The sequence below is a fragment of the Haliotis rubra genome, unplaced genomic scaffold (genome assembly GCF_003918875.1).
Source record: "Haliotis rubra isolate DU_JTF1 unplaced genomic scaffold, ASM391887v1 Scf4, whole genome shotgun sequence".
In the NCBI taxonomy this organism is placed as follows: domain Eukaryota; kingdom Metazoa; phylum Mollusca; class Gastropoda; order Lepetellida; family Haliotidae; genus Haliotis; species Haliotis rubra.
This window is the reverse complement of record NW_025767079.1, coordinates 2,505,928-2,521,185: the sequence shown is the minus strand read 5'-3', so window position 1 is coordinate 2,521,185 and position 15,258 is coordinate 2,505,928.

Sequence of the window (15,258 nt, the reverse complement as noted above, 5' to 3'; positions counted from 1 at the left end):
GTAGTCAAATAATCATTGTCAGAGAACAGTGACAGAGCATGTCAAGGTCTGTTTCCCTATTTCATTACCACGTGGACAAAACGAATGAGTCTAGCTGTTTAGAAACTTAATACCGGACCCAAAACGAGCCAACGATGGCGAGTTGGTTCAGGGTATTAATGATAATGGAACGGAGAAGTAACACTGGACCATCGATGATGAGATTTAACACCGTTTCACGCAACATTTACAATGGGTCCTGTCCACTTTATTAAGGTTCTCTGGACAGGACATATTACAGACCGCCGTGTTACGACGTAAATTGTAATAAAAACGCAAATTGTAATACTTGCAGTAACTTGACGTAACAAAAACGTAAAATGTAATAAAAATTGACGTTAATTGTAATACGCAAATTGTAATAAAAATTGACGTAAATTGTAATAATTTTCGTTGCGGTAAAATGTAATAGATATTTACGTAAATTGTAATAACAGTTTTAATCACTCGTAAATACGCGGGTGTTTGTTTTTCGTTGCATTTCATACATCAAATAAGCTTGTTAGGGCGATAACTCAAGAAAGAAATGATGGATTTTGTTCAAATTTGGTACCAAGGTATATTGGCGAGGTTTTGCCAATATAAAGATTGTTAGCGCGATAACCCAAGAAAGAACTGACAAATCTTAGCCAAATGACGAAAATGATATTCGTCCTGATATATAATCGATATAAAATCTCTTACTGTCCTTGTATCATGTCTTTTCGCAAATATCTTTTGAGGTTTTGATATGTATAAATATAAAGTGGGGTGGGGTGGGGGTGGGTTTCTAACGGGTATATCAAACCAAATCAAATCAAATTAGACATTTGTATAGCGCTACATATCCAGAGTCCTGCTCATGTGCGCTTAGTCGAATGCTCGTTTGAAGAGGATGGTTTTGCGACAACATCGGAGACTGTTGATATTTTCCGTTTTCTGACATTTTCAGGTAATCAATTCCAGAGTACAGCACCCGGTCTGCTAAATGATCTGTCTCCGTATGTTGTTGTTCGGACAAATGGAATAGCCTTGCTGACTAGCAATGAAATGCATCACAAATTAAACTTCAGGAAACAAAATATGCAAGAAACATTTTTGTATGTTTGAGATTGGTAGAGGTCGGCTAGAATCAAACTTAGATATTAAACTGCACAAAAAGGCAATTTGAAACTACAATCGCTTGTTCAAATGACTCCCCCTTCGGTTTACTGAAAGAACTCGAGAAAGAAATGATGGATTTTGTTCAAATTTGGTACCAAGGTTTATTGACGAGATTTACCGACACCACTTGTATTTAGTGACCTTGAGGTTATTTTAAAGGTCACAGCGAAAGTGTAACAGTTTTGCACATGCCAAGCTTGGAAGCCGCGAACTTAGGAAAGTATTAATAGATTTTGATCCAATTTTATATCAAGGTGTATTGGCGGGAATCCCCCTACACCAATTAAAACACAATATGCAAAAAACATGTTGTATGTTGGTAAAAGTCAAACATAGATAATTAAACTGCACAAAAAAGCAATTTTAAACTATTATCGCTTGTTCAAGTGACTCCCCCTTCATGTTTACTGAAAGGGCTTGTATTGGAGACAGTACCCACCCCCTTTCAGTTGACGTCATCATAAGGATATAACACATCCTAAAGTTTTCACTTATTCATACATGGTGTCAAGGGTTCAAACTAAATACTGAATGGTCACACAAGTGTCAGCTCTCAATATGTTGTATATTTGGACACAATGTTTTTGAAAATTTAAAATGAGGGTGTCCTAAAAAAAACAGTCCCCGTCTAAATGTAAATCAAGCAATCCAAATCTTTGAATGTTGATGATGACGGGAAGTCATCCAATACTATGCTGAACATATTTTATATGATACTATCTGAGGGTATACCATTATCCAAGAGATAGCGCAATAGTGCAGTTGTAAGGCGTCTGCCTATCACGCTGAAGGCCCCGTTTCGAGGAGGCACCGAGGTTCGGTTCCCGAGATGGGCACATTTGCGTAGTATCCTTGGACATGATACTTAGATCTACATTGCTATCAGTTCACCCAGCTGTAAAATGGGTACCCGTGAGTATGTGCTGGCAATGTGAGTGTTTAGTTCATTGCGCCTAACATGCAGCATGGCTGTACAGTCCCCAGGGAGTTGAAAAAGTATCGGAAACTACGATAGTGTCCTATGATCGGGGATAGTAATGTACGTAGCGCCGTGAGCAGGCAATGTGCCTGGATGTGAGCGCCATATAAGCAGACTATTAAATTACTAGATACCAAATGGGAGATCGTTTTCCATTTTCTGCAAATTTGCAAGAAACATAATACCCCAATGTTGTGATGACTAATATCTCGTTAACCACATTACCCACATGAAATTTTGGATATGACCTTGCTAATGATTCCTTCAAAATAGAATGGAAGCTTCTTTTCAAACATTGGACATCGAGAATATAGTTAGTTTGACTACTTTTTCAACGCCCCTCGTAACATACTTAAAAGAAATGAGAACGTCTAAGGAAAAAAGCATTTCGATCTCTGAATACTTCTGAGCTATTTCAATACAAAAAGCAAAGGAATAAAGTAAATAATCTGAAAAGAATAGCCAAGGGAAACTTTTAATCTATTTTTGATAACTATTTATCACCTCAGTCTACTCAATCAGGTGGTTAGTACTTCATCGGGACCCATTCCCCTTCTTGTCACTGATGATTCTGGGATACCTTCAGTTTTTACAGATTTGGATAAAGCTCAAACATTAAATGAATATTTTGTATCTGTTTCAAATGTTACTGATGGCGGCAAGACTTTGCCACGCTGTGTTAACAGTATAACAAATGTCATTCACACGTCACAGTTTAATTCTGGACTCACAAAAGTCCAGAAACTCTCCGCACTGTGGGTACTTTCTTACAAGTGATTTGACCAAATTAAACATGCAGTTGTTATGAATATATGCCAAGGATGAAAAAATGAAAAATAACTTTTGCGAAAACTTAAGATTTAAACTCGCTCGCCAATGGGCCGCCCCATGGGCGAACAGTGGCCCGTGGGCGAGAATGTTTAAGTTTGCTTAGAATTCATGTTTTGGAGGTTGTAAATGAATAAGTGTATGTTTATAAGCATCATGACACAAAATTCAACTCATTTTGACTTAATTCGACTAAGTTAGAACGATATTAAAAACTCTCGCCCATCAAATTATATATTCTGTGAGACATGAAATGAAAAATAGTGAAAAAAAAAGATTTTTCGTAATGTTGCATTGCTGTACCTTTACCCGTCGGAAAAGTCCTTCTCAAAAGATATATATTCCGTTGTTTGGAGCAGGCCTATATGACTATTACGCCCCAGTGCTGCTACACAACTCGTAGACCTTTAGTCTGACATAGACGCAGACCTTGCATGTTCAAGTTCACATCTGATAGGGGCCGAAATAATTGAATCCGACATGAATGCAATATCTCATTATTGTTATTGTTTTCCTAAGTAAGTGGAGTGTCTTCTACAACATTGGAGACAAGTGTATCGCTGTCCTTCTGATATTCCCCCGAACGGAAGCTCTACCCATTTTAGGTACAATGTGCATGTTACAGAATAGTAGGGAATAGTCGTTAAGATGTTTCAACTTGACTAGGATTCTCCGAACTTTTAACAGTCGTTTGAGAGATCAAAAGAGAAAGGGGTATTGCGCGATGTATCTGACGGACGTATGTGGAGAACGTTTGAAGAATGTTACTGTATAAATACAATAATTGAAATACCAGTTATGTTTAAAAAGTACCCTCAATCTGATAGCCAGAGAGATTATTGTGAAAGATCGCAGTATTTATCTTCATAAACGGGCCAAGATAAAAGTACATGCCATTCATCCCCATATTATATCCCTTCTATATACAAGGGACATCGTTGTTACAGGTAGGGCAAACACTTTCTTCTATAGGTATCTGCCGGTTTCACGCTACGTACATGTATTCAGATTATTGAGAAAACTAGCGAGGCAATCACACATATAATTGTATACATACCCAGTGATTAGTGATAGCGTTGAAGCAACTTATTAAAATTTACGACAGACACTATCAGTTGCAGTAGTACTGCCATACCTAGCATCGCATTTATTACTCTCTTACATAAGGTGAAATATCGCAGGGTTGTCATGATAACGATAATTTGGCATACTATTTATTGTCTTACTCTTTAATCAGCGATTAGAATTTAAATCAGTTTTGAGGTCAGCATGTTAAGAGAAAAAAAGTTGTAAAACGAAAAGTATTGTGATCGAATCTATTGGCCTTTGTAAAAGCAAGTTTCAAGCCACCTACATACAAACCTGTTTTCATGATAAATATCTGCCTATCCGTGGCATGATTCCGACCATATCATGAGCATGTGTTTGTGAATCATAATCAAATAGTGATGTTACAAGGCGTCCATGCCGCGTCAACAACACATGCAAACGCACGAGAATTGCAATACATGCCCCTACACCAATGGTTCTCCGTGACCTGGAGACACTTGTGATTGAGCGTATGTATATTTTCCAGTTTCAACCAAATGTACATTCGAGGATATCCAAATCTAGGTTAAGCTATTTGAATCATATTTACAATTAAAAGACCCAAACAATGGTCTGTTGTCCAAATTGTTGGTTTTCCATACCTTGTCCCTGTCTGTATCACAGTCACAGACCGATATTATTTGCCCGTCTGTCCAGCCCTTACTGTAATATGTATACTGCAATACTGTATATGTTGCACATATACTACACAACGTATTATGCATGTAGTCAATGCTATGCTAAGCAACGTCCACTCGTATTCAAGATTACACCTGGTTAGAGATGCAAACAAATGTGTATTCGTATGTGCATTTTAATGAAATGAGGAACCAAGCAAGCAAAATCATAGTATGCATAAAAATCAAGTTGGTACACTGGGACTCGTTATCATCGGAGGAAGCTCACAGTTTACTTGTATGGACGATCTATTATAAGTACGTGTTGTCTGTCTGTAGAACCGTTACATAGCATGTAGAGCACGGATACACTGCTCGTGCATCCCACACACTCACGTGCACATGCTTCACAACATTCGCAGCGCGTTCACCGTTAACATCTGGCAGTGCGTGTCACTGACTGAAGACGTGAAGGGAGGCATTGACAACTTCATGAGCACATATTATCATACTTATCTAAATCATATAAATTGTTCATTTACATCACATGTGAATCTCTGCAAAAGCGCAATGTTACTGTAAACAACACAGTTTTATGCACAGTTATACTGATGTTAACATATGTAAAGCATGGAGTCATGATGACTATCGACAGTAACTGTTCATGAGATCGTGCAAGGGCATTATGGGTATTTCAAACAAGTTATCTCATGACTGTAATAGTATTCATTTGTCTTGACTCAGACTTATCACCACCTTGAGTTTAGTAGACTTGCACACTTCATCGAAGTGCTGTTGGCCACCTTTCTCGCCGGCCCGTCCCCCATCTTAATGAGGATGCATGACCCCGCTGGTCACCCATGACGCCTCAACTTTCTTATACAAGACCACTGCTCGGGTCCGGTAAGATCTTCATTGATGATAAATCGTGTCAACTGACAAGTTATGCGTTCTCCTAAGGTCCTCATATAGCTTCCCGTCTCGATTAAGATTTGTGAATCTTAAATCTGAATGCTATATGTGTTATTCAGAATGGTTGCATTGTATTCTCTCTTCAGAAACAGTTTTAAAAAGGAAGTAATAAAACTATGCTTTTCAATGGCAATGCGAGAAAATAAAATTTTATATATACACATACTTCACTTTACGAATGAAAGCATATATAAAATTATCTGCTGTGTCCATATATGAAAACAACCATAGGAATGTGCTTGATGTTTAACAAATTATGTTCTGGTCACGTGTCCTCGTTGATCATGGAGGGTCGGTTTGCTTGGCTAGTGGTTAAAGCGTTCGCTCGTGGATCCGGGTTCAATTTCCCATATTTGCATAATGTGTGAGGCCACCCCCGAGATATTGCTGGAATATTACAAAAAGCGGCGCAAACCACACTCACTCGCTCACTCGTTGATTACAGAGTAACAGCATGCTACGAGATTCCTTCTTATCGTTTATTTGCATATCTGTATCTCAGTGGGCTAGCACTATAAAACCAGCTTCAGTCTGGGCTAGTACAAGCAGCCGCACATACACATACACACGCATGCACGTCGTCATATGAGCGAAATATTCTCAAGTACGACGTTAAACCCAATTTCACCTCACCTCACCTATTTGCATATCTCCTTAAAGGCATTGTAACTCTTTAATCTTGCATGAAAACGCATTTAGATGATATCAGCTTTTACTGACATTATTGTAACATCCAATTTGTATGTGTCTCTGTATGGTTCATACACGGACATGGGCGACGGCAAAATAGTCGGGGCTGCATGAAATACATGGACAGTGTCGGTTATAATGAAGTGAGTGGGTGAGTTTAGTTTTACCCGCTTTTAGCAATATTCCGGCAATATCACGGCGGGGGACACCTAAAATGGGCTTCACACATAGTAACCATTTGGGGAATCGAACCCGGGTCTTCGGTGTGACGAGTGAACGCTTTAACCACTAGACTACCCCACAGCCCAAATAGGTTGTATCCCATTACCCCTACATCCCAGTACCCCTACAATTAGTTAAAACAACACACTGCATTTACCTGTCTGGCATAATGAACTTACCCATGGGAGCGATTAAAGTGTTGTGTATACAAATTAGAAAGGATTAAGGTGTTCTTGGTTAGAGAACGTTTGTTAAGATGAAATGAAGTAAATGTTGAAATTGACACTGAGATGAGACTAGTAATTTGAGATGACTTAGTATAGTAAAGTGTTGTGTATACAAATTAGAAAGGATTAAGGTGTTCTTGGTTAGAGAAAGTTTGTTAAGATGAAATGAAGTAAATGTTGAAATTGACACTGAGATGAGACTAGTAATTTGAGATGACTTAGTATAGTATATAAATGTTGGAAACAAACTAACATGACATCAACATGGCTGGTCTTCGCAATGTTGAGTTTGTTATGTCACGGAGAGGTAGCACCCAAGTCCTATTTGAGGGTTATCTACACACTAAGAATGTGGAACCATCACTCAACAACAGGTCCAAGGACAAACAACAACCTAGAGGGATTCCACAACCGCCTGAACCGGGCACTCCCACATCGACACCCCAACATCTACCGATTGTGGAGGCGATCAGGAAAGTTGAACACGCTGAGAGAGCGAACATTTCCCAGATAGTCTTTGGAGCAGCACAGAGAAGCAGAAAGAGAGTGTCCAGAGAGATGGAGCATCGTTTGTGTCGCCTCAAGGAGCAGCTCAATCTTGGGCTGAAAACACCAATGCAGTTCCTTGACGCTGTGGGCCATCTCCTCAAATTGGGATAGAGACTTGTTTAAAAGACAAACATTAACATTAAAAAGTTAACATGACCTGCTGCTCATATTCATGTCACGACCAGGAAGATATCTGTGTATTATATTCATGGGCTAGTCCACTGTCCAGGTAACAGGAAGGGGATTAGCAGTGCATTGGACCGTGAACTTTGTTGTTATAAGCTGTAGGGGTAATGGGATGTAGGGGTAATGGGAGGATACCCCCAAATAATGGCTGAACGTTTGTCAAGTTATATTTATCAATAATACCATTTGCAAGGCATTACATGTACTTGACTTCATACTCATAGGCATATATGTAGAGATTATTCATATTGGTCAACCCATTTCGATCGTTATTAAAAAGTAATTACTGCAAAATTTACACTAGTCTTTCATGTTAAATACCTGTCTTTGAAACACAGCTTCTATTCCGAGCTGATTTGCTTTTCAGTCACTTCACGTCCCACGCCCAGCGATGACATTGGCATTATGTGATTTACACCAGCCATTAATGTTAAATAGCTGTCTTTGAACCCAGAAAGTATTCCGAGCTGATTTGCTTTTCAGTCACTTCCCGTCCCACGCCCAGCGATGACATTGGCATTATGTGATCTGACAACGGAAAACAAATGGAAGTTCTTGTGCTTATTTACTCTTTGAAGTGTAGCGTTTCTACAACTTAACACATGCTAAATGATACATAATAGTGGATAAAAAGAAACCTTGCTTTTATAATTTAGTTTGTAAACTATTAACTGTTTTTTGCTATTGAACACACAATAATGTTGGCCGATGACACATCAATCGGTGTTGCGGGAAAATATGTAAAATCCATAGAAGCAACTCTCAACTATGATTTAGCCCAATTGAATAAATGGGCAGCAAAGTGGTGTGGTGTGTTCTAACGGTTATTTTAGCATATTTTAAGACATAGAGGGGGTGGTGGTGGTTCTAACGGTTATATCTCAAATACATGTAGTGGCGTGAGGCCTAACGGGTATGAACAACAATAAAAACTTTCATGCATTTATGACCCACATTTTCGAACCTTTTATCAGTCTCTAAAAGGGAGCTGGCAATAGATTTTAATGAGCTTCGTCCTTCAAGCCTGAAAACCTTTTAATATGGTTGATTAATCCTTTGTCATTTATCAAAACAAGTAGTGAGGTTGTGCTTTATTGTTATAGATTTCTAAAATATATGGACACTATTGGGACGTTGGTAACTGTCTTGGTATTTTCGGAACCAGAGAAGGGATATGCCGATATTTAGGTCGTTAACCTAGCATATTATGGTCACGAATATAATTTTCTATTTATTACCGAAGTCTTTAATTGCGGAAATTACGCGATAATCTACTTTCCAACAAAGGCAGGCTCCCCGTCATCGTTGTATTTAGAAGGCGGCTTCTTAGAAGCAACGTGACGTCATAACATTGTTCATGATGTCATGTCACCATGACAAAGTGATATTTCACCCGGTGCATATCGCATGAAAACAAATTATCCCCGATATGTTTGCCCTCGTATGTTATAAGCATTGTTCTGATCATTTTTTTAGGTTAATGCCACCCGTTGAATTCTTTGTTGAATTTTGAGCGGTGAAACTAAATAAATGATTTCTTTGGTCTACCCATAACAATTAAGGTGTCAACTTCCACTGTATACCTTACAGAAAGAAGTTTTGACTTTACTTTGATAACGAGCACATCTGATCGATTCCTTGAAGCAAATGATGCAATTCAATATCATTTCTACATTTTATTTTATATGCATCAATCAAATACAACAAATGAGTAGACAGATTGACTGCTATGTGACAAGGAATAACCAGGCGCCAGCGATTTATGATATCCTTAGCAAATGTAACTTAAAATTCCCTCTCATAAAAATACAATAATATGTAGTAATATGATGAAGAAAAAAATACGAACCAGGTTAAACTATGACAACGCAATATATGAATGTATGATCGAAACATAAATCATAATAAATCACATATGATTAAAACATTAAATTAACTTCAAATATGTCATTGCGTCAACATTGAAAATAATTCGAAAATGAAGAAAAAGAAACGTATATTTCAAAGCGTAAACAAACAATATCCTGTTATTTTGGGATATGCTATGAAGAACTTCAAAATGTAATAGAAATAACATTAAATTATTGAAAGCTATTGCTCGTAAAAAATGTCCTTGCGTCAACATCGAAAATAACTCCATAATGAAAAACAATTAACTTTAAACATACACAAATAATCTCTGGCTTTTTTAAGACGTGTCACGAATAATCTCACAGCTGGAAGAATTAACATGAAATTATATAGAAACCATATGCTAACAAAAATTTGAATATTAGTAATGACAAAGCGTTTGTCACAAACATAGCTATTACCCCCGCCACATGTCGATATCTGAATGTCGCAATTATCCTCTGTCTGACCCTGAAAATTATGTAAACGTTACCGAAACTGTCATCTGATGCCTTGATACAAAATGCAAACAAATTCCATCCATTAAGTTTGGAGATATCGCAAGAATACTCGCTGTGACCTTGAAAATAATCCGAAGGTCACTGAATTGGACTGGCGTTAGACGATACTCCCAACGCATCTTGGTACTACCTTTAAGCAAAACATATTAATTCTGTCTTGTATTTTCGCACTAAAAAGTTAGACATGTGCAAAACACTTTTCACTGTGAACTTAAAATGAGCACAAGTTTCCCAATCAATTGGTGTTGGGGGAATCCAAATATACAACATATTGAGAGCTGACACTTGTGTGACCATTCAGTATTTAGTTTGAACCCTTGACACCATGTATGAATAAGTGAAAACTTTAGGATGAGTTATATCCTTATGATGACGTCAACTGAAAGGGGGTGGGTACTGTCTCCAAAACAAGCCCTTTCAGTAAACATGAAGGGGGAGTCACTTGAACAAGCGATTATAGTTTAAAATGTCTTTTTTGTGCAGTTTAATATCTATGTTTGACTTTTACCGACATACAACATGTTTTTTGCATATTGTGTTTCAATTGGTGTAGGTAGGGGGATTCCCGCCAATACACCTTCATATAAAATTGGATCAAAAACTATTAATACTTTCCTGAGTTCGCGGCTACCAAGCTTGGCATGTGCAAAACTGTTACACCTTCGCTATGACCTTTAAAATGACCTCAAGGTCACTAAATTCAAGTGGTGTCGGTAAATCTCCAATCTCCAGTCAATAAACCTTGGTACCAAATTTGAACAAAATCCTTCATTTCTTTCTCGAGTTCTTTCAGTAAACAGAATGATGAGTCATTTGAACAAGCGATTGTAGTTTTGAAATTGCGTTTTTGTGAAGTTTAATATCTAAGTTTGATTCTAGCCGACTTCTACCAATCTCAAACATAGCATATTTTGTTTCCTGAAGTTTGTGATGCATTTTATTGCAGATTTTACGTTTTGGGGGAGTACCAAGCCAAGATACAAAGTCTCACAAAATGGGGATCGTGAGGCTGCAACATAGCAAAACCAATTTGCTTGAGGCTGACAAATAATATGTAGAAAAATAAACCATAAAAACAGCTGCATTTGTATCATATTCTAGGTGAGGCTGACTACTATTTGAACGTCCCTCGTAGTTATACCCGAACACCCACCCACCTCTCCGACTCTACATGCATGCAAGTGTGTTAGATATACCCGTTAGAAACCCACCACTACCCCACCCACACTTTATATTTATACATATCAAAACCTCAAAAGATATTTGCGAAAAGACATGATACAGAGGACAGTTTATATCGATTATATATCAGGACGAATATCATTTTTGTCATTTAGCTAAGATTTGTCAATTCATTCTTGGGTTATCGCGCTAACAATCTTTATATTGGCAAAACCCTCAGATTTTTGCTGTGACCTTGAAAATTATCTCAAGGTCACTCCATTTCACTTGTGTCGGTGAATCTCGCCAATATACCTTGGTACCAAATTTGAACAAAATCCATCATTTCTTTCTTGAGTTATCGCCCTTACAAGCTTATTTGATGTATGAAATGCAACGAAAAACAAACACCCGCGTATTTACGAGTGATTAAAACTGTTATTACAATTTACGTAAACATTTATTACATTTTACCGCAACGAAAATTATTACAATTTGCGTCAATTTTTATTACAATTTGCGTATTAATTTACGTCAATTTTTATTACAATTTACGTTTTTATTACAATTTACGTCAAGTTTATTACAATTTGCTGCAAGTATTACAATTTGCGTTTTTATTACAATTTACGTCGTAACACGCCGTCATGTAGATGGAATTTTGCCGAGCGAAACAACAAACAAAAATACCAATTAGTTTCTGGGTCAACTCGGTTGTATCACGCAATTAAGCTGGACTCTGTAATGGGGAGTTGGTGAGGAAAGTTCGGTGACTATGTGCGTCATCGCACCCCAATTCTATGATCGTATCAATGACTTGGATTGACTGGTCCAAACTGACTATTTGCAAACGGCTATCATAATGCTGGACTGGCTGAGTATGGTTTTACGCCGCTTTTAGCAATATTCCAGCAACATCATGGCGGGGGACACCAGAAATGGGCTTCACACATTGTACCCATGTGGGGATTCGAACCCGGGTCTTCGGCGTGACGAGCCACGCTTTAACCACTTGGCTACCCCACCGCCCCATAATACTGGAATATATACAACAAAACAACCAAATCATTCACAACTAGAGCGGAGAGTCAAAATGAAGTATTTACATAAGTTCTATGAAATTGGTTGGTTGGTTTGTTGTTTAACGCTACATGGCCGCGGCCTGTAAATAATCGTGTCTGGACCAAGCTTTCCAGTGATCAACAACATGAGCATCGATCAACCAAGTCAACGAACCTGACCACCCGATCCCGTTTGTCGCCTCTTACGACAAGCATGAGTTGCTGAAGACCACCCGGACAATTCTAATCGGGTCTTCACAGGTCATTTTTGTGAAAACATATATTAGGCCCACGCGTGAAGTCTCAATCAATGTTTACCAAAAGAATCCTGTCAAATGCTATTCCCCTATATACAATCGCTTGAAGTCATCTGACTGCCAACCCTTTCCCGGCTTCTTACTACGTCATCATAACACAGTGAATGGGTATATCTTGAAAAATGCACTTAGCAATTTCGCCCTTACAACAATATTCCTTATCACCTGAGTCAGAGTGGCTTTTTTTCATTTTAAAAGTATCAACACACACGCAGCTATCTCTGTTAACTGTTTCATGATTCTGTTTTCAAATGGCGCGGACCATAAGCTGGTTTGGTTGTGATGGTCCATTAGGCCTCAGTAAAGACACAATGCCGCAGTTTAATGTGGATACCACATTCACACACACACTGACTTAGTCCACGCTTTGTCCCTAAGTGCCAAGCGACATGTAAAATGACGTTGTCGGGGATCGACCCACCGACCTTTTTGCTCCCCGGGACGGTAGAAAACGATGCCTCGTCACGCTCCCAGCTAACACAAGGTTTTCGCAACGTTGTGGGGATGTTGTAGATTGGTAACGTCATGACTCAACGATGTCACAACGTTAGTATAACGTCATGTTATAACGCTTGCAATTTTACGTTTAGGAAACGTTATGCTTGGGGCTCCTCAACGTTATAACAACGTTTCTTATAACTTGGCGTCACGAAAGTTTTCTGCAAAACCTTTCACTTTGACACTCTTTCTTAAGTATTCAGCTACAACTTCAGAAAACACGATCACAACAACATGCAAATTGACGAATAAACATTGAAGTTAATTTTGTGCTTTGTTTCTTATGTACTGCTACAGGGAAAACTATTCAATTATTAACGTTAAATAGAACGTTACACAACGTACAGTACGTTAGCATCAAATCACTTTAAGACAAAACAAAATGTGTCAGAATAAATAACTTTACCTTGTGGCGACGTAAAAAATGACGCAACACAGGAGTTCACAGAAATAACGTTGTAACAACGAAAGCATAAGGTTGTGACAACGTGAAATTGTTAGCTGGGCTGATTCACCGCAAAGGCAAAGCGGATCGTTTATTCAGTGGTGCAACGTGTCCGTTGTTTGACTCTGCAATATTCAACCTATCTGACCTGTCTTCACAAAATAATAATAATTTACGCAATACTGATACTTATAAAACGCTTACTATGCGTTTTTACACATCGATTACGAGGTCATAATATTATATTGCCACCAAATCTGGTCACCACGTTATACATTTTCACGCTGCACCGTTTTCTAGACACTACAACCGTTGACAATTACTTCAGAGAAATATTCTGGAGAGTAAAATCGGTCATTTTTTAAGTTTTGCCCAAAATTAAGTAAAACCCAATTCCAATCTTCTTTAAGAGCGCACGCAGGCATGGTCTCCTGGTACGAAATACTCATAAATGGTGACGAATCATATATTCAGCGTTTATCTGTTTGATTGATTGAGTTTAGTTTTTCGGGGCTTTTAGAGGTATTCCAGAAATATCACGACGGGGGTTACTGGGAGGCCTATATCAGGGGCCAGAAACGGTGGGTGCCGTTGTTTAAACGTCGCGTGGACGACGACTATACACTGACATGTTGCACATCGACGTGAAGCTGGTATGGGAGGCTTCACACATTGTACCCATGAATCGAACCCGGGTCTTCAGCGTGACGAGCGGACGCTTTAACCACTCGGCTACCCCACCGCCCCCTGATCTGTTTGAAACTAAGTCAGATATAAACAACACAACACATAAATCACTTGTATGAATTTATTACAAATTTAGATGTCATGAATGAGCATTGTTCATCGAAAACACAAGTGCCAAAATAAATATCTGAAACATAATTTTATTTTTTCACTCTCACAGAAATAATCACACATCTCCATATTTCCAGAGTTTCTTCACTGGTCATCTTACACTCAATGGGCAGGCGATACAATTGATAACACGATTGGATACATACAGGTTACAAACACAAGACCGATTCGGTCAACACTGCCCTTAACGAGATCATTTGACATTTTACTGGCGCTTCACTGGACAATCATCTCCTCAGACACAGAGCTTAAATCCCAAATTAATTTCTGGAAATAATTAGAACGGAAAAGCAATTCAAAACAATTAAACATACACATCAGTTTTTCAATAAATCAATTAAACATGTTTGGTCTGCTTTCAATTACACCATCTGTGTGTTTTAAGTGTGAGTGAGTTTAGTTTTACGCTGCATTTAACAATATACCAGCAATGTCACATAGGGAGGCCAGAAATGGGCCCCACACATTGTACCCATGTCCCGAATCGAAACCAGGTCTTTGACGTGACAAGTGAAGGCTTTTACTACTAGGCTATCCCATGCCCCCTGTGTATTTTAAGTGTAGAATATGTACCAATTACATGTACCACAGTATCACCACCCTCTGATCATACTTATTTTCACATACATAATACAACATATTTTTCAGTCCAGTCTCTCATTTCCACATCATCAACACAGGTTCATCCAAAAACTCATTTCCGTAATCACCTGATAAAAGTACACCCAGCGTTTGCATTCATTCATGGACACAACTCCCATGTTGACTGCAGGAAAGTAAATGTTCTCTCTCAGGAGTTATAAAAATGTAAAACTAAAATAACACTAAATTGTGCCTGAATAAACACTTCGCCAGAAACTTAAACAACAATTCCATTAGAAGCATTAATGTTCTTAAACTTTCCAGCACAAATCCAATGGGGTATAACGTTTAAGTTTTAAGTTCAACTTAAATATAGCACTTAGA